We start from the raw sequence: 20,557 nt of genomic DNA on the forward strand, positions 1-20,557 counted from the left end.
AATGGTCCACCCATTCAGACAGTGTGGAGCTTCTATCTCAAGGACATCAGACTTTGAGGCCATCAGACTGTTAAATGGCCATTACTAGCCGGCTACTACCCGGTTACCCAACCCCGCACCTTTGAGGCTGCTGCCCTATATACAGTGCCTTGCGAAAGTATTCGGCCCCCTTGAACTTTGCGACCTTTTGCCACATTTCAGGCTTCAAACATAAAGATATAAAACTGTATTTTTTTGAGAAGAATCAACAACAAGTGGGACACAATCATGAAGTGGAACGACATTTATTGGATATTTCAAACTTTTTTAACAAATCAAAAACTGGCCATGGCAGTCAAGCACCCAAGCTAACAGGCTAAAGTTGACTAGCTACTTCCAGACACAAATGACAGAACACCCCACTCTGACCATTTTATTCACCCAAGCAGAGCATGTTGGGCTGTTTTCATGTTATCCAGAGCATTGGAGACTAATTGTGCTGCTGGCAACAATTTAATTACACTTTTTTTGGCCGAGCTCTGGCACACAGACGAGAGTGCTCTGAAATGGGAGTAGATAGCCAGAATTAACAATGTCCATTTAAAAGCACAATGACTATACCACTTAGCTAAGAATGATGTGAATAATCAAGTCAATTAACGTTGGGTAGTTAGATAGGTAGCAGATAGTTAATATACTGCCTGGCAAGTTCGATGTATCTATTTTTCAGCTACATGATATCATAGTGGCTGTTTGAATGAAAAGGCACAAGCAATTGCAAGACATATTTCTTTAGTAAAAAGGCCAACTAACGTTAGGTAACTAGCTAACATACCAGTACATACTGCTCTATTGCTATTGCTCTATTGCTATGTGGTTCGTAAGGATACCGTAGCTAACAAATTGTCAGTCAACATAACGTGTAACGTAACTGATTTGAAAAGTCATTGCTTTCTTACGCTCAACATTTTCTTAACATTTGTCATAATTCGTTAAAGCAATGAATTTGCATCCGCTCTCGTCAGACTTCGGCTGCATATTTTCCGCCATTTTCTTCAAAACTGAAAACGGTGTGAAGCCACGCCCATTTTCTGTATAATTGCATTATGGCCCTAAAAGCACGGAAATAGTGTCCACTGCTTGTATACTTCGTATTTTGGCGAATTTAGTGCGACATCTGGGAACTTTTGGCATACTAACTATATCCATACTATGACCAATAAGCATACTATATACTCATGTCACAAATAGTACTGTTAGTATGAATATTTGAACACAGCTGTGGTGTTTCTGATCTAAGCTCCTACATGGCAGCGTCGACCACTTTGCCAGTCAATGGTACGTAGGTGTTATTTAAAATATATATATTTCACCTTTATTTAACCAGGTAGGCCAGTTGAGAATAAGTTCTTATTTACAACTGCAACCTGGCCAAGACAAAGCAAAGCAGTTCGACAAAAACAACAGATATAGACACAGATAGTTGACAATATGGCGTGAAGATTAGTGCAGTGCTTGTCTGCTTCGAAATAAATGGGTTATGCAATCTTAATGACCCACAAAAAAAAAGTGGAAGTGTTAAACGTGTAGCTCTCATGCTGGAAAAGGTTAGAGACTGGTCTAAGATCTCCAACTAGCTGCTTGGTGGAGTTACCATTGCTTTCCAATAGATGGCAGCCTTAGCTAGATGAAGTCACAACTCTAGAAACAGGGTCAGGGGGTTGATGCATGTTCAAAGCAGTTGTATCTTCCAAGCTAGTTTCTCTGGCTACATTTGAACCTGTTGTTATAGTGGACTACGTGAATTTATACTATTTTTTAGAAACCTACAAAATGTATGCAAATGTGATTCATCGTTTTAGTTGGACAGATTGTGTAGTTTTTGTCATAAGGCATTATTACATAAGGAGCTGACATTAGTTTTAGGTAGTTGCCTTTGCATAACATTAGTTTTAGGTAGTTTGCATGTTCAACTAGCTGGTCTAGCTAGATTACGATTCACATATAGCTAAGTTATAATTATAAAGTTTGCTTTATGTAATTATTTTGTGTCTCGTCTGTATCGCCATTAGCCTGGCTGGCAGCGTATTGGTGATGAGTGACTACCATAGTTAGGAGGGCATAGTTGAGCTGAGGTGATTCTCGTCTGTAGTTGGAGAGGAGGAAAGAGCTTCCTGTTTACATAGCTGAGATGATTCTCGTCTGTAGTTGGAGAGGAGGAAAGAGCTTCCTGTTTACATAGCTGAGGTGATTCTCGTCTACTGACTCCCGTCCTCTCACTTCAGAAAGATGACCTGACAGAGAGAAGTGATGACAACAAGTGCAGACTCTAACTTGACAATGTATTTCAAATGTAAGTAACTATGTTTTTACATGTGCTTAACAAATAGCTAACCAAGTTTTATAGCTAGCTAACACATTCAAATTAACGATCTGAGGAAATTGTTTCTGACATGTGATCAATGACTCAGTCAATTCCAAATATACAATACTGTTAAATTGTGTTAATACTGATTATCACACTAATAAGTTGCTCTTGTGTATCATGTGCTTTATCTGTTTTTGAGCAAATTCCATCTGGGAGGGAAGCTGACAAGGTATGGATTTAGCTATTGCTTATATGATGCCTGAGCTCTACATACTACGTGTTCAAAGGATATCAAATTTCATGAAATATGGACAGGGATAAAAGTGTAGTGTATCTTAACACTACTTGTATGTGTTTTTAGACATTGAAGATCCCACCGACTGGGACAGGAACTTCTAAGGGGGAGCTTTATATATAAATGGATGAGACTATTGGTAGAGGCCCTCTATTGCACCCCCCGTTCTGGTCGCCTCAACCATTAATTCAGAGGTGGTGTGGTGGTCTCCCCTTGGGCTCAGGAGGCTAGGGAGAAAGCTGTGCCAAAGAAGAGGAACAATGTCCTTCTGAATTTCCTCAGAGAGACAGGAGAGGAGGGACAAGGAGGCTCGGGAGAAAGAGGAGAAGAGAGAGGAAGAGGCTGCCAAGAGAGGGGACAAGTTCCTCTCTCTTTTTGAAAAATGTGTAGATAAGGTTTGAGAGTTTTGAGAGAGATGTGAGTTAGGGTTTTAAAGTTACATTTTAAAGTTTAAATGGTTAAATTGTAATTAAGCAAGGGTTAACATGATCCACTGTTCCCTGTGTCTCTATATAGTTAGATATTGATAACACCATAACAACCATGTAGCAATTCAAGTGAATTGACTTATGGTGAATTTTGATGCTGAACTATATTTGATGTTACAAGGGCAAAACAGGAACATGGTAAATTCAGAGAATTGTTGTTTACGTGTTTTACATCACATGTACTTCTAACCCAGCAGGGACACGGGAGGGGGGGTATGCACTCACGACTGTTAGTTGCTCTGGATTTGAGCGTCTCGTAAATGACTCAAATGTAAAATCACTACATAATCAGTGGGCCTCTTTAATGTGCTCCCAGCTGACCCTCTCTTGTGTGTGGTAATGAATCTCAATTGTAATATCCTTGATATCTCCCCTCCTTATCAAAGCACATTGGAGCAGACTATCTGAGCTTCCTCCAATGCGTTTTGTGAGGAGGAGGAGAGAGGAAGCGAGTAATCAAGGAAATACGATCGAGATACAGCTGTTTGAGCGCAAGAACTAGAATAAATTAAACTGACACATTCCATAATTCTACATGAGGCACTCATCTGTTCTACATGATGCAGCATTGTGCCCACACTAAACACAACTCAGGGCTCTTTCTCAACCTTTTTATCCCTGTTTTTTTCACGGTCCTTCTCATCCCATAGGTTTAAGAAAGGGGGGAGGAGAGAGCATGTAAGGAAACAAGGAAATCCAATTGATGTTTGTGATTGTCCCAGAATGGATCAGAGAAGATCCAAGGTCCCTCCCCTCCATCTCTTGGTTTAAAGAAGAATCAGAGCAGAGTGTAAGGACCTTGGGCCACCTGTACAATCATGTATACAGGAAACAAATGAAAGACAATTGACAAAGTTTAGGACATAAGTTGCATTGTGTAAAACAGATATGAACGTCTCTGCATATGTTCAGCACTATTAATGATAATAAAAATGTATACACCACCTGTTATACACCACCACCACCAGGCCTGTCGGCTAGTCCTCCACCACCAGGCAGGTCGGCTAGTCCTCCACCACCAGGCCTGTCGGCTAGTCCTCCACCACCAGGCCTGTCGGCTAGTCCTCCACCACCAGGCCTGTCCTAGTCCACCACCACCAGGCCACCTCCACCACCAGGCCTGTCGGCTAGTCCTCCACCACCAGGCCTGTCGGCTAGTCCTCCACCACCAGGCCTGTCGGCTCCTCCACCACCAGGCCTGTCGGCTAGTCCTCCACCACCAGGCCTGTCGGCTAGTCCTCCACCACCAGGCCTGTCGGCTAGTCCTCCACCACCAGGCCTGTCCTCCACCACCAGGCCTGTCGGCCTCCACCACCAGGCCTGTCCTAGTCCTCCACCACCAGGCCTGTCGGCTTGTCCTCCACCACCAGGCCTGTCGGCTAGTCCTCCACCACCAGGCCTGTCGGCTAGTCCTCCACCACCAGGCCTGTCGGCTAGTCCTCCACCACCAGGCCTGTCGGCTAGTCCTCCACCACCAGGCCTGTCGGCTAGTCCTCCACCACCAGGCCTGTCGGCTAGTCCTCCACCACCAGGCCTGTCGGCTAGTCCTCCACCACCAGGCCTGTCGGCTAGTCCTCCACCACCAGGCCTGTCGGCTAGTCCTCCACCACCACCAGGCCTGTCCTCCACCACCAGGCCTGTCGGTCCTCCACCACCAGGCCTGTCGGCTAGTCCACCACCACCAGGCCTGTCGGCTTGTCCTCCACCACCAGGCCTGTCGGCTAGTCCTCCACCACCAGGCCTGTCGGCTAGTCCTCCACCACCAGGCCTGTCGGCTATTCCACCATCACCCAGGTCGGTCAGCTTACTTAAATACACATCCATATATAGCTCTTCTTTTTCTGGTTAAAGCACAATGAAAGTAATTAATTAAACCAAAACAATATTGGTGGATGGTTGTTGAATCAATTATCTTGAGAATTCCTATACTGAACAGAAATATCAATGCAACATGTAAAGGGTTGGTTCCATGTTTCATGAGCTGAAATAAAAGATCCCAGAAATGTTCCACACGCATATAAAGCTTATTTCTCTCAAATTCTGTCCAGAAATGAGTTTACATCTCTTTTACAGAGCATTTCTCCTTTACCAAGATAATCCATGCACCTGACAGGTGTGGTATATCAAGACCCTGATTAATAAACAACATGGCATACCAGTGGAGGAATACCAAACGTTGTTTTTATACTCAGAGGACTATTATTAGCATGTTTTAACCACTCCTATATTGTCACGACTTCCGCCGAAGTTGGTGCCTCTCGGTGCTTGGGCGGCGTTCGGCGGTCGACATCACCGGCTTTCTAGCCACCACCGATCTACGTTTCTTTTCCTATGTGTTTTGTCTTGATTGCACACACCTGGTTTCCATTATGTCATCAGATTATCAGGTAGATTATCGGACATAGTGTTCGATTTCATTATTACTGAAACAGGATCCAAGTGGTATTGTTAATGGGATTTATCTGTTAATTGAATGATTAGAATATTCCACCCTGAAACCATATAATTGTATGGAGTTGATTAGAATGTATAAAATTATAACCAATAAATGTGTAGTTCTAGTCAGAATTAGGGTAAAACAATATAGCTAATGTTTATGTCTTTAAAGTGTCTTAAAAACAGACTGTCTGAGCAGAATTCGGTGCCGACCTTGGCTAGGGGCCACTGAGAGATTTGCGAAAGAACAGGGAGTGATTCTCACGGTCCCTAATCTTTGTCGGCTGGGTAGCAGGACATTATGTACTAATGTTAGTGTGAATGTGTGGGCGTGAGAAGCCAGTATAAAATTAATTGTTTTGTACAACAGAGGAGCGCTCTCGTAAATAAACTTTCTGACTATTGTAGCTGGGCCTCCGTCTGATTCATTTCAACCAGTTTCTTACAAATTCTGGGTTTCAGGCTGAGTAGTTAACTGAATGAACATTGAGAACATAATTCTTGTGACAGGTATATACAGTATGAAGATCCATTCCATTGAAAAATTGTAGGCCTCTTACACTTCAGTGTTGTGATGCAACAATTCTAGCTAGCTGCTGAGCGCATAGAATGAAAAAGGTTTTGTCAGATATTCATCCTAATCAGACAGGCTTTTACATGGACGATACACTGGAGATAAGACAAGTATTGGAACACTATGAAATATCAGAGAAACCAGTCCCGGTTTTCATAGATGACTTTAAAGAGGCGTTTGATAAAGTACGACTGGAGTTTATATATAAATGCAAACAATATTTCCATTTTGGAGAATCTTATAAAATGGGTTAAAGTTATGTATAGCAACCCTAGATGTAAAATAGTAAATAATGGCTACATCCGGCTAAATGACTTAAATGTAAATGTAAATCTCAGAAAGAGAAAAAAAGACAAGGTTGTCCACTATCGGCATATGTATTTATTATTCTATTTATTGTTCTGAGAAATGAAGGCTATTCCATGAAATAAGTTGCCAAGAAGCTGAAGATCTCGTAAGGTAGAAGTTAGGGTGATAGTAAGGTAGAAGGTAGGGTGACAGTAGGGTAGAAGGTAGGAAGACAGTAGGGTAGAAGGTAGAGTGACAGTAGGGTATGAAGGTAGGGTGGCAGTAGGGTATGAAGGTAGGGTGACAGTAGGGTAGAAGGTAGAGTGACAGTAAGGTAGAAGGTAGGGTGACAGTAGGGTATGAAGGTAGTGACAGTAGGGTAGAAGGTATGGTGACAGTAGGGTATGAAGATAGAGTGACAGTAGGGTATGAAGGTAAGGTGACAGTGGGGTATGTAGGTAGAGTGACAGTAGGGTATGAAGGTAGGGTGACAGTAGGGTATGAAGGTAGAGTGACAGTAGGGTATGAAGGTAGGGTGACAGTGGGGTATTAAGGTAGGTTGACAGTAGGGTATGAAGGTAGGGTGACAGTAGGGTATGAAGGTAGGGTGACAGTAGGGTATGAAGGTAGGGTGGCAGTAGGGTAGAAGGTAGGGTGACAGTAGGGTATGAAGGTAAGGTGACAGCAGGGTGACAGTGGGGTATCAAATCAAATTTATTTATATAGCCCTTCATACATCAGCTGATATCTCAAAGTGCTGTACAGAAACCCAGCCTTAAAACCCCAAACAGCAAACAATGCAGGTGTAAAAGCACGGTGGCTAGGAAAAACTCCCTAGAAAGGCCAAAACCTAGGAAGAAACCTAGAGAGGAACCAGGCTATGTGGGGTGGCCAGTCCTCTTCTGGCTGTGCCGGGTAGAGATTATAACAGAACATGACCAAGATGTTCAAATGTTCATAAATGACCAGCATGGTCGAATAATAATAAGGCAGAACAGTTGAAACTGGAGCAGCAGCACAGTCAGGTGGACTGGGGACAGCAAGGAGTCATCATGTCAGGTAGTCCTGGGGCACGGTCCTAGGGCTCAGGTCCTCCGAGAGAGAGAAAGAAAGAGAGAATTAGAGAGAGCATATGTGGGGTGGCCAGTCCTCATCTGGGTGTGCCGGGTGGAGATTATAACAGAACGTGGCCAAGATGTTCAAATGTTCATAAATGACCAGCATGGTTGAATAATAGTAAGGCAGAACAGTTGAAACTGGAGCAGCAGCATGGCCAGGTGGACTGGGGACAGCAAGGAGTCATCATGTCAGGTAGTCCTGGGACATGGTCCTAGGGCCCAGGCCAGTTGAAACTGGAGCAGCAGCATGGCCAGGTGGACTGGGGACAGCAAGGAGTCATCATGTCAGGTAGTCCTGGGGCATGGTCCTAGGGCTCAGGTCCTCCGAGAGAGAGAAAGAAAGAGAGAAGGAGAGAATTAGAGAACGCACACTTAGATTCACACAGGACACCGAATAGGACAGGAGAAGTACTCCAGATATAACAAACTGACCCTAGCCCCCCACACATAAACTACTGCAGCATAAATACTGGAGGCTGAGACAGGAGGGGTCAGGAGACACTGTGGCCCCATCCGAGGACACCCCCGGACAGGGCCAAACAGGAAGGATATAACCCCACCCACTTTGCCAAAGCACAGCCCCCACACCACTAGAGGGATATCTTCAACCACCAACTTACCATCCTGAGACAAGGCCGAGTATAGCCCACAAAGATCTCCGCCACGGCACAACCCAAGGGGGGGGGCGCCAACCCAGACAGGCTGACCACAACAGTGAATCAACCCACCCAGGTGACGCACCCCCCCCAGGGACGGCATGAGAGAGCCCCAGTAAGCCAGTGACTCAGCCCCCGTAACAGGGTTAGAGGCAGAGAATCCCAGTGGAAAGAGGGCAACCGGCCAGGCAGAGACAGCAAGGGCGGTTCGTTGCTCCAGAGCCTTTCCGTTCACCTTCCCACTCCTGGGCCAGACTACACTCAATCATATGACCCACTGAAGAGATGAGTCTTCAGTAAAGACTTAAAGGTTGAGACCGAGTTTGCGTCTCTGACATGGGTAGGCAGACCGTTCCATAAAAATGGAGCTCTATAGGAGAAAGCCCTGCCTCCAGCTGTTTGCTTAGAAATTCTAGGGACAATTAGGAGGCCTGCGTCTTGTGACCGTAGCGTACGTGTAGGTATGTACGGCAGGACCAAATCAGAGAGCTAGGTAGGAGCAAGCCCATGTAATGCTTTGTAGGTTAGCAGTAAAACCTTGAAATCAGCCCTTGCTTTGACAGGAAGCCAGTGTAGAGAGGCTAGCACTGGAGTAATATGATCAAATTTTTGGTTCTAGTCAGGATTCTAGCAGCCGTATTTAGCACTAACTGAAGTTTATTTAGTGCTTTATCCGGGTAGCCGGAAAATAGAGCATTGCAGTAGTCTAACCTAGAAGTGACAAAAGCATGGATTAATTTTTCTGCATCATTTTTGGACAGAAAGTTTCTGATTTTTGCAATGTTACGTAGATGGAAAAAGCTGTCCTCGAAATGGTCTTGATATGTTCTTCAAAAGAGAGATCAGGGTCCAGAGTAACGCCGAGGTCCTTCACAGTTTTATTTGAGACGACTGTACAACCATTAAGATTAATTGTCAGATTCAACAGAAGATCTCTTTGTTTCTTGGGACCTAGAACAAGCATCTCTGTTTTGTCCGAGTTTAATAGTAGAAAGTTTGCAGCCATCCACTTCCTTATGTCTGAAACACATGCTTCTAGCGAGGGCAATTTTGGGGCTTCACCATGTTTCATTGAAATGTACAGCTGTGTGTCATCCGCATAGCAGTGAAAGTTTACATTATGTTTTCGAATAACATCCCCAAGAGGTAAAATATATAGTGAAAACAATAGTGGTCCTAAAACAGAACCTTGAGGAACACCGAAATTTACAGTTGATTTGTCAGAGGACAAACCATTCACAGAGACAAACTGATATCTTTCCGACAGATAAGATCTAAACCAGGCCAGAACATGTCCGTGTAGACCAATTTGGGTTTCCAATCTCTCCAAAAGAATGTGGTGATCGATGGTATCAAAAGCAGCACTAAGGTCTAGGAGCACGAGGACAGATGCAGAGCCTCGGTCCGATGCCATTAAAATGTCATTTACCACCTTCACAAGTGCCGTCTCAGTGCTATGATGGGGTCTAAAACCAGACTGAAGCATTTCGTATACATTGTTTGTCTTCAGGAAGGCAGTGAGTTGCTGCGCAACAGCCTTCTCTAAAATTTGAGAGGAATGGAAGATTCGATATAGGCTGATAGTTTTTTATATTTTCTGGGTCAAGGTTTGGCTTTTTCAAGAGAGGCTTTATTACTGCCACTTTTAGTGAGTTTGGTACACATCCAGTGGATAGAGAGCCGTTTATTATGTTCAACATAGGAGGGCCAAGCACAGGAATCAGCTCTTTCAGTAGTTTAGTTGGAATAGGGTCCAGTATGCAGCTTGAAGGTTTAGAGGCCATGATTATTTTCATCATTGTGTCAAGAGATATAGTACTAAAAGACTTGAGCGTCTCTCTTGATCCTAGGTCCTGGCAGAGTTGTGCAGACTCAGGACAACTGAGGTTTGGAGGAATACGCAGGTTTAAAGAGGAGTCCGTAATTTGCTTTCTAATAATCATAATCTTTTCCTCAAAGAAGTTCATGAATTTATCACTGCTAAAGTGAAAGTCATCCTCTCTTGGGGAATGCTGCTTTTAGTTAGCTTTGCGACAGTATCAAAAGGAATTTCGGATTGTTCTTATTTTCCTCAATTAAGTTAGAAAAATAGGATGATCAAGCAGCAGTAAGGGCTCTTCGGTACTGCACGGTACCGTCCTTCCAAGCTAGTCGGAAGACTTCCAGTTTGGTGTGGCGCCATTTCCGTTCCAATTTTCTGGAAGCTTGCTTCAGAGCTCGGGTATTTTCTGTGTACCAGGGAGCTAGTTTCTTATGAGAATCTTTTTTAGTTTTTAGGGGTGCAACTGCATCTAGGGTATTGCGCAAGGTTAAATTGAGATCCTCAGTTAGGTGGTTAACGGATTTTTGTCCTCTGGCGTCCTTGGGTAGGCAGAGGGAGTCTGGAAGGGCATCAAGGAATCTTTGTGTTGTCTGTGAATTTATAGCACGACTTTTGATGTTCCTTGGTTGGGGTCTGAGCAGATTATTTGTTGCAATTGCAAACGTAATAAAATGGTGGTCCGATAGTCCAGGATTATGAGGAAAAACATTAAGATCCACAACATTTATTCCATGGGACAAAACTAGGTCCAGCGTATGACTGTGACAGTAAGTGGGTACAGAGACATGTTGGACAAAACCCACTGAGTCGATGATGGCTCCGAAAGCCTTTTGGAGTGGGTCTGTGGACTTTTCCATGTGAATATTAAGGTCACCAAAGATTAGAATATTATCTGCAATGACTACAAGGTCCGATAGGAATTCAGGGAACTCAGTGATAAACGCTGTATATGGCCCAGGAGGCCTGTAAACAGTAGCTATAAAAAGTGATTGAGTAGGCTGCATAGATTTCATGACTAGAAGCTCAAAAGACGAAAACGTCATTTTTTTTTTTGTAAATTGAAATTTGCTATCGTAAATGTTAGCAACACCTCCGCCTTTGCGGGATGCACGGGGGATATGGTCACTAGTGTAACCAGGAGGAGAGGCCTCATTTAACAGTAAATTCATCAGGCTTAAGCCATGTTTCAGTCAGGCCAATCACATCAAGATTATGATCAGTGATTAGTTCATTGACTATAATTGCCTTTGAAGTAAGGGATCTAACATTAAGTAGCCCTATTTTGAGATGTGAGGTATCATGATCTCTTTCAGTAATGACAGGAATGGAGGTGGTCTTTATCCTAGTGAGATTGCTAAGGCGAACACCGCCATGTTTAGTTTTGCCCAACCTAGGTCGAGGCACAGACACGGTCTCAATGGTGATAGCTGAGCTGACTACACTGACTCTGCTAGTGGCAGACTCCACTATGCTGGCAGGCTGGCTAATAGCCTGCTGCCTGGCCTGCACCCTATTTCATTGTGGAGCTAGAGGAGTTAGAGCCCTGTCTATGTTGGTAGATAAGATGAGAGCACCCCTCCAGCTAGGATGGAGTCCGTCACTCCTCAGCAGGTCAGGCTTGGTCCTGTTTGTGGGTGAGTCCCAGAAAGAGGGCCAATTATCTACAAATTCTATCTTTTGGGAGGGGCAGAAAACAGTTTTCAACCAGCGATTGAGTTGTGAGACTCTGTTGTAGAGCTCATCACTCCCCCTAACTGGGAGGGGGCCAGAGACAATTACTCGATGCCGACACATCTTTCTAGCTGATATGCACGCAGAAGCTATGTTGCGCTTGGTGATCTCTGACTGTTTCATCCTAACATCGTTGGTGCCGACGTGGATAACAATATCTCTATACTCTCTACACTCGCCAGTTTTAGCTTTAGCCAGCACCATCTTCAGATTAGCCTTAACGTCGGTAGCCCTGCCCCGGGTAAACAGTGTATGATCGCTGGATGATTCGCTTTAAGTCTAATACTGCGGGTAATGGAGTCGCCAATGACTAGAGTTTTCAATTTGTCAGAGCTAATGGTGGGAAGCTTCGGCGTCTCAGACCCCGTAACGGGAGGAGTAGAGACCAGAGAAGACTCGGCCTCTGACACCGACCCGCTGCTTAATGGGGAAAACCGGTTGAAAGATTCTGTCGGCTGAATGAGCGACACCGGTTGAGCGTTCCTACAGCATTTCCTTCCAGAAACCGTGAGAAAGTTGTCCGGCTGCGGGGACTGTGCCAGGGGATTTATACTACTATCTGTACTTACTGGTGGCACAGACGCTGTTTCATCCTTTCCTACACTGAAATTACCCTTGCCTAATGATTGCGTCTGAAGCTGGGCTTGCAGTACAGCTATCCTCGCCGTAAGGCGAGCACAGCGGCTGCAATTAGAAGGCATCATGTTAATGTTACTACTTAGCTTCGGCTGTTGGAGGTCCTGACGAATCGTGTCCAGATAAAGCGTCCGGAGTGAAAAAGTTGAGGAATAAATATATGAACGGTAATTAAAAAGTGAAAACCGTAAAGTTGTCAGGTAGCAAAATAGGTTGGCAACAAAACGCACAGCAACTCGAAAACAAGCCTGCAAGTTGTGACCGGAAATGACGGAAGATTTTCTCAGGAATATGAAGGTAGGATGACAGTATGAAGGTAGGATGACAGTAGGGTATGAAGGTAGGGTGACAGTAGGGTATGAAGGTAGGGTGACAGTAGGGTAGAAGGTAGGGTGACAGTTGGGTAGAAGGTAGGGTGACAGTTGGGTCGAAGGTAGAGTGACAGTAGGGTAGAAGGTGAGGTGACAGTAGGGTAGAAGGTAGAGTGACAGTAGGGTAGAAGGTAGGGTGACAGTAGGGTAGAAGGTAGAGTGACAGTAGGGTAGAAGGTAGGAAGACAGTAGGGTAGAAGGTAGAGTGACAGTAGGGTAGAAGGTAGGAAGACAGTAGGGTTGAAGGTAGGGTGACAGTGGGGTATGAAGGTAGGATGACAGTAGGGTATGAAGGTAGGGTGACAGTAGGGTATGAAGGTAGGGTGACAGTAGGGTATGAAGGTAGGGTGGCAGTAGGGTAGAAGGTAGGGTGACAGTAGGGTATGAAGGTAAGGTGACAGTAGGGTAGAAGGTAGAGTGACAGTAAGGTAGAAGGTAGGGTGACAGTAGGGTATGAAGGTAGAGTGACAGTAGGGTAGAAGGTATGGTGACAGTAGGGTATGAAGGTAAGGTGACAGCAGGGTGACAGTGGGGTATGAAGGTAGAGTGACAGTAGGGTATGAAGGTAGGGTGACAGTAGGGTATGAAGGTAGAGTGACAGTAGGGTATGAAGGTAGGGTGACAGTGGGGTATTAAGGTAGGTTGACAGTAGGGTATGAAGGTAGGGTGACAGTAGGGTATGAAGGTAGGGTGGCAGTAGGGTAGAAGGTAGGGTGACAGTAGGGTATGAAGGTAAGGTGACAGCAGGGTGACAGTGGGGTATGAAGGTAGGATGACAGTAGGGTATGAAGGTAGGGTGACAGTTGGGTCGAAGGTAGAGTGACAGTAGGGTAGAAGGTAGAGTGACAGTAGGGTAGAAGGTAGGGTGACAGTAGGGTAGAAGGTAGAGTGACAGTAGGGTAGAAGGTAGGGTGACAGTAGGGTAGAAGGTAGAGTGACAGTAGGGTAGAAGGTAGGGTGACAGTAGGGTAGAAGGTAGAGTGACAGTAGGGTAGAGGAAGGGTGACAGTAGTGTAGAGGGAGGGTGACAGTAGTGTAGAAGGTAGGGTGACAGTAGGGTAGAAGGTAGAGTGATGGTAGGGTAGAAGGTAGGGTTACAGTAGGGTAGAAGGTACTGTCGGGTGACAGTAGAGTATGAAGGTAGGGTGACAGTAGGGTAGAAGGTAGGGTGACAGTAGGGTAGAAGGTAGGAAGACAGTAGGGTAGAAGGTAGAGTGACAGTAGGGTAGAAGGTAGGAAGACAGTAGGGTTGAAGGTAGGGTGACAGTGGGGTATGAAGGTAGGATGACAGTAGGGTATGAAGGTAGGGTGACAGTAGGGTATGAAGGTAGGGTGACAGTAGGGTATGAAGGTAGGGTGGCAGTAGGGTAGAAGGTAGGGTGACAGTAGGGTAGAAGGTAGGGTGACAGTAGGGTATGAAGGTAAGGTGACAGTAGGGTATGAAGGTAAGGTGACAGTAGGGTAGAAGGTAGGGTGACAGTAGGGTATGAAGGTAGGGTGACAGTAGGGTATGTAGGTAGGGTGACAGTAGAGTATGAAGGTAGTGTGACAGTAGGGTAGAAGGTACTGTCGGGTGACAGTAGAGTATGAAGGTAGGGTGACAGTAGGGTAGAAGGTAGGGTGACAGTTGGGTATGAAGGTAGGGTGACAGTAGGGTAGAAGGTAGAGTGACAGTAGGGTATGAAGGTAGGGTGACAGTGGGGTATTAAGGTAGGTTGACAGTAGGGTATGAAGGTAGGGTGACAGTAGGGTATGAAGGTAGGGTGGCAGTAGGGTAGAAGGTAGGGTGACAGTAGGGTATGAAGGTAAGGTGACAGCAGGGTGACAGTGGGGTATGAAGGTAGGGTGACAGTAGGGTATGAAGGTAGGGTGACAGTTGGGTAGAAGGTAGGGTGACAGTTGGGTCGAAGGTAGAGTGACAGTAGGGTAGAAGGTAGAGTGACAGTAGGGTAGAAGGTAGGGTGACAGTAGGGTAGAAGGTAGAGTGACAGTAGGGTAGAAGGTAGGGTGACAGTAGGGTAGAAGGTAGGGTGACAGTAGGGTAGAAGGTAGAGTGACAGTAGGGTAGAAGGTAGAGTGACAGTAGGGTAGAGGAAGGGTGACAGTAGGGTAGAGGAAGGGTGACAGTAGTGTAGAAGGTAGGGTGACGGTAGGGTAGAAGGTAGAGTGACGGTAGGGTAGAAGGTAGGGTTACGGTAGGGTAGAAGGTAGGGTTACAGTAGGGTAGAAGGTAGTCGGTGACAGTAGAGTATGAAGGTAGGGTGACAGTAGGGTAGAAGGTAGGGTGACAGTAGGGTAGAAGGTAGGGTGACAGTAGGGTAGAAGGTAGGGTGACAGTAGGGTATGAAGGTAGGGTGACAGTAGGGTATGAAGGTAGGGTGACAGTAGGGTATGTAGGTAGGGTGACAGTAGGGTATGAAGGTAGGGTGACAGTAGGGTATGAAGGTAGGGTGACAGTAGGGTATGTAGGTAGGGTGACAGTAGGGTATGTAGGTAGGGTGACAGTAGGGTAGAAGGTAGGGTGACGGTAGGGTAGAAGGTAGAGTGACGGTAGGGTAGAAGGTAGGGTTACGGTAGGGTAGAAGGTAGGGTTACAGTAGGGTAGAAGGTACTGTCGGGTGACAGTAGAGTATGAAGGTAGGGTGACAGTAGGGTAGAAGGTAGGGTGACAGTAGGGTAGAAGGTAGGGTGACAGTAGGGTAGAAGGTAGGGTGACAGTAGGGTATGAAGGTAGGGTGACAGTAGGGTATGAAGGTAGGGTGACAGTAGGGTATGTAGGTAGGGTGACAGTAGGGTATGTAGGTAGGGTGACAGTAGGGTAGAAGGTAGGGTGACAGTAGGGTATGAAGGTAGGGTGACAGTAGGGTATGTAGGTAGGGTGACAGTAGAGTATGAAGGTAGTGTGACAGTAGGGTAGAAGGTACTGTCGGGTGACAGTAGAGTATGAAGGTAGGGTGACAGTAGGGTATGAAGGTAGGGTGACAGTTGGGTAGAAGGTACTGTCGGGTGACAGTAGAGTATGAAGGTAGGGTGACAGTAGGGTAGAAGGTAGAGTGCAGGGGATGGGAGACTGTGGTGCACCCTGCTGCCAGATTCTGCATGAAGTGCCTGATGTTCTGGCCTGTCCATCCACCGAACCTACCTGGGCTGCCGCTTGCTCTCAACCTCCTCCACACAGCAGCACAGGGAGGGTTTACTACAATTGTGCACCGATTTTCTTAATTTTATGCTAAAAATAAGTATGTAGAGCAGTATGTTCTGCGCTGTCATTGGTTGTTGATCATTGCTAGACAACCATTTTCAGGTCTTGCCATAGATTTTCGAGTAGGTTTAAGTCAAAACTGTAACTCAGCCACTCAGAACATTCACTGTCTTCTTGGTAAGCAATTCCAGTGTAGATTTGGTGTTTTAGGTTACGGTCCTGCTGAAAGGTGAATTCATCTCCCAGTGTATGGTGGAAAGCAGAGTGAACTAGGTTTTCCTCTAGAATTTAGCCTGTGCATACATTATTCATTTATTTTTATCCTGAAAACCAGTGGTGTAAAAATACTTGAATGTACTACTTAAGTTGTTTTTGGGGGTATCTGTACTTTACTTTACTATTTATATTTTTAACAACTTTTACTTCACTACATTCCTAAAGAAATGATTCTACTTCTACTTGTTACTCCATACATTTCCCCTGACACCCCAAATTACTTGTTACATTGTGACTGCTTAGCAGGACAGGACAATGGTCCAATTCACACACTTATCAACAGAATATCCCTGATCATCTACTGCCTCTGATCTGGCTGACTCATTAAACACACATGCTTCCTTTATAAATTATGTCTATATGATGCAGCCACCATTATACTTGAAAATCTGGAGAGTGGTACTCAGTAATGGGTTGTATTGGATTTTCCCCAAACATAACACTTTGTATTGCCACATTTTTTGCAATATTTCCTTGGTGCCTTGTTGCAAACAGTATGCATGTTTTGGAATGTTTGTATTCTGTGCAGGCTTCCTTCTTTTCACTCTGTCAATTAGGTTAGTATTGTGGAGTAACTACATTGTTGTTGATCCATCCATAGTTCTCCCATCACAGCCATTAAACTGTAACTGTTTTAAAGTCACCATTGGCCTCATGGTGAAATCCCTGTGCGGTTTCCTTCCTCTCCGGCAACTGAGTTAAGAAGGACTCCTGTATCTTTGTTGTGACTGGGTGTATTGATAAACCATCCAAAGTGTAATTAATAACTTCACCATGCTCAAAAGGATCCTTCAAATATCATGTTAAACACTATTATTGCACACAGAGTGAGTCCATGCAACTTAAACACATTTTTACTCCTCCTGAACTAATGTAGGCTAGCCATGACAAATGGGTTGAATTGTTATTGACTCAAGACATTTCAGCTTTTCATTTTTTATTAATTTGTAAAAACATTATGGGATAGGCCAGTGATAAATTCAGGATGTAACACAACAACATGTGTAAAATGCAGAGGAGCGTGACTACTTTCTGAAGGCACTGTGTATTGTTTTCGTAATCACATATTGTTTAGGGCAGGCCCATAACTTTTGCAACCTAATGATTATAGCTGTGTTCGGTCACAAAGACATTTATGGTGACAAAAAATGTGCCACCTGTGGATTCAAAATGAGTAGCCCAATTATAGCCACAATTTAATTTAGTAATTTTGCATTAAAAAATAAATAGAGGGTAATTCCACTCTCACATATTTTCAAGGTGTAATTTTTACCTTTTTATTTAACTAGGCAAGTCAGTTATTGAGGCAAAACAGGAGAAAGTTGGAAGGATGGGGGAACACCAATCTCTGTCTGGGAGTCATATACAGTGCCTTTGGAAAGCATTCAAACCCCTTGACCTTTTCCACATTTTGTTACGTTACAGCCTTATTCTAAAATGAATCAACTCGTGTTTTTCCCTTTCAATATTCATACAATACCCCATAACGACAAAAAACGGAATTATTACATTTACATAAGTATTCAGACCCTTTACTCAATACTTTGTTAAAGCACCTTTGGCAGCCATTACAGCCTTGAGTCTTCTTGGGTAAAATGCAACAAGCTTGGCACACCTGTATTTGGGGAGTTTCTCAGATTATTCTCTGCAGATCCTCTTAAACTCTGTCAGGTTTTACGGGGAGCATTGCTGCACAGCTATTTTCAGGTCTCTTCAGAGATGTTCGATCGTGTTCAAGTTCGGGCTCTGGCTGGGCCCGTGTAGAATTGCAGGAAATCTGTGGTAAAACTAAAGAAAAAAATAACATATCTGTTTACCATATGTTAATAAAATACTTTTTCTGCTATCAGATCCCTCAGAATGTATTTAATTATAGTTTTTAAACCCGATGCTGAGTTACTGTGTAGCGGCTAATTGTACAGCTAATAGAGCAGCCATTATCTACAGCAGCCAAGAGGATAATGGCTTACATGCCTTACACCACTATAAAACCACTGTCCAACCAGGTAGACAGTACACAACAAATCCATCACAACCATTCTAAATCAGTGTCATGACATTGGTCCGGGGGTTAGGTTTATGACAGTCATAAATACCTCTTCCCGCCTTTTTCCTCTCTCTCTACCCTACTGAGGTTATAGTTGCAAAACCCTTGGTTAACATAGAGATTCTGGGAACGTCTGAATGTGGGGGGAAATTAACTATATTCTGGTAATCCGAACAATTGAACATATGCGGTGGTACTTAATGAATATGATGTCAGTTCGGTTGTCATCTGAGACATTCTCATCAATGATAAGATGACATAAACTCTACAGTGGAAAGTCTACACATTAGAGTTATCGGATTCACATAGAATTGTTGTTCAATTTAAATGTTTGAATATGAAATTATTTGTGATGGGATGAAATGTGATTTTAGCTTCTAAAATGTGAGATGTGGGTTTTCATAAGATATTGCTGCTCACTCAGTGGCCCGCCCACGTGAAGAGACAGAGGTTGTAAACTATGAAACACACCCCTTTTCTCCCTTCCTATATAAAACTTTGACGACAACATAACTTCCTGTTCCGTTGCGGTAGGATGACGGTCCTATGTCAGAATGGTTCAGATAATAACTACAGAACGAAGCCAACATCAGCATGAGCTTTTGTTTTGCGAATTGTATGAACTTTGAACTCTTATTCACGACAGAAGTGATACTGTACCTCCTAGCCGTTGAGTTAGCGACCGCAGCTGCAAACGCAGTTTAGGAAGGAACAGACAGAGTATCCCATCTACAAATGGGATACAAATACACAACAACGTTACTACAACTTATCCAAGTGACCACCAGAGACATTCTTCAGAGGACTTGGTTTGGCAACACGGTCTTCCATCTACCACCAACCTACTGAAGCGCAGCTCAGAGTAAATATTTATTGCATTTTCCTTTTCCAAATGGGGGGTCATTTAGAATCCATAAGATACTGTATTTACGAAAGCCCAGCTTCTTCCCTTTTCTTTGTGTAACAAGCTGTCATATCTGTTCTGCCCGCTAGGGACGTTTTCCTTTATGACGTCATTTGTAATCAAGTTATGATTAATTGTGTGTATGTGAATTCTGTGTGATTAGTTAGGTATTTAGTAAATAAATAATTTAACCCAATTTTGTATTGCTGATTCAAATTGTTATTTACAACTTTCAGATAATGTGACTGAAGTAAGATGAAGATTAATCTTGACTGCTATTGATGTAAAATATTACTAGGTCTTTAAGAGTTTATTCGGAAGATAACAGCTCTATAAATATTATTTTGTGGTGCCCGACTCTCTAGTTAATTACATTTACATGATTAGCTCAATCAGGTGATATTAATTACGGAGAAATTATTTTATAGAATAGCATTTCATATCACTTAATCCGGCATAGCCAAAGACACGACATCAGGATGAGTCAGTGTTGGTTGTATTTGAGGGCTCAAGTAATATTTGCGGGGCTTTTTCAAAGACATCTTCTGTTTTTGTCTTTTAAATTCTGATAAAAGTAAAAATGTTCTTCCTCATGACATCTCAGGGCTTTTCCTAGACAGTGGCTATTCTCCTCCAGTTGTCTTGCCCTGGCACTTCATAACTGTGTCTCCACAGGGTTACATTCATGCACACTCAGAGTGACTGAGTGGCATTGGGTATGACTCCAATTTCTGAAGCCAGTACTGATAAATGCAAAGTCTGCTTTCACAGCGAAGGATTTGACAGAAGACAGAAGTCACAGCACAGAGCCTTATCAGCCACACCCCAGGTTTATAGAGACCCAAGTGCTGTCAAACAAAGTTTAATCTTTCCCTGCGAAGTGGTTTAATGACTTTCTCTGGCTACATTACAGTCCATTGCTACAAGGGGTTTTATGTTTCTATTGCATGAAAGCATTTTGAAGAAAAACCTCTTCATGCAATAGACACGTAAAACCCCTTTATCACAGTGATATCACAGGCTGCTGCCTACATTGAGATCCAATCACTGGCCACTTTATACAATGCACTCTAAATAATGTTTACATATCTTTCATTACTCATATCACATGTATATACTGTATTTTATACCATCTATTGCACCTTCGCCATCGCTCATCCATATACTTACATGTACATATTCTCCTTCACCCCTTTAGACTTGTGTGTATTAGGTAGTTGTTGGGGAACTGTTAGATTGCTTAGATATTACTCTTAGATATTATTGTTAGATATTAATGCAGTGTCGGAACTAGAAGCACAATAATTTTGCTACACTCACATTAACATCTGCTAACCATGTGTATGTGACAAATACAATTTGATTT

The 20,557-nt window shown here is 43.8% G+C and overlaps 2 long non-coding RNA genes across 3 annotated transcripts; both read left to right on the plus strand.

The window, feature by feature from the left end:
• Positions 1-733: 733 nt before the first annotated feature.
• On the plus strand, positions 734-4,208 carry LOC115107525 (uncharacterized). Of its 2 annotated transcripts, none has more exons than XR_010460840.1 (3): positions 734-1,317; positions 2,265-2,576; positions 2,709-4,208. It is a non-coding gene; the product is annotated as an uncharacterized LOC115107525 (long non-coding RNA). The 2 variants fall into 2 exon arrangements; XR_003860213.2 differs by having other exon boundaries at positions 866-1,317; positions 2,265-3,920; positions 4,099-4,208.
• A 571-nt stretch (positions 4,209-4,779) lies between these two features.
• LOC115107264 (uncharacterized) lies at positions 4,780-5,973 on the plus strand. Its single transcript, XR_003860173.2, has 2 exons — positions 4,780-4,924; positions 5,204-5,973. It is a non-coding gene; the product is annotated as an uncharacterized LOC115107264 (long non-coding RNA).
• Positions 5,974-20,557: the final 14,584 nt, after the last annotated feature.

Source organism: Oncorhynchus nerka, linkage group LG24 (assembly GCF_034236695.1).
Source record: "Oncorhynchus nerka isolate Pitt River linkage group LG24, Oner_Uvic_2.0, whole genome shotgun sequence".
NCBI lineage: Eukaryota > Metazoa > Chordata > Actinopteri > Salmoniformes > Salmonidae > Oncorhynchus > Oncorhynchus nerka.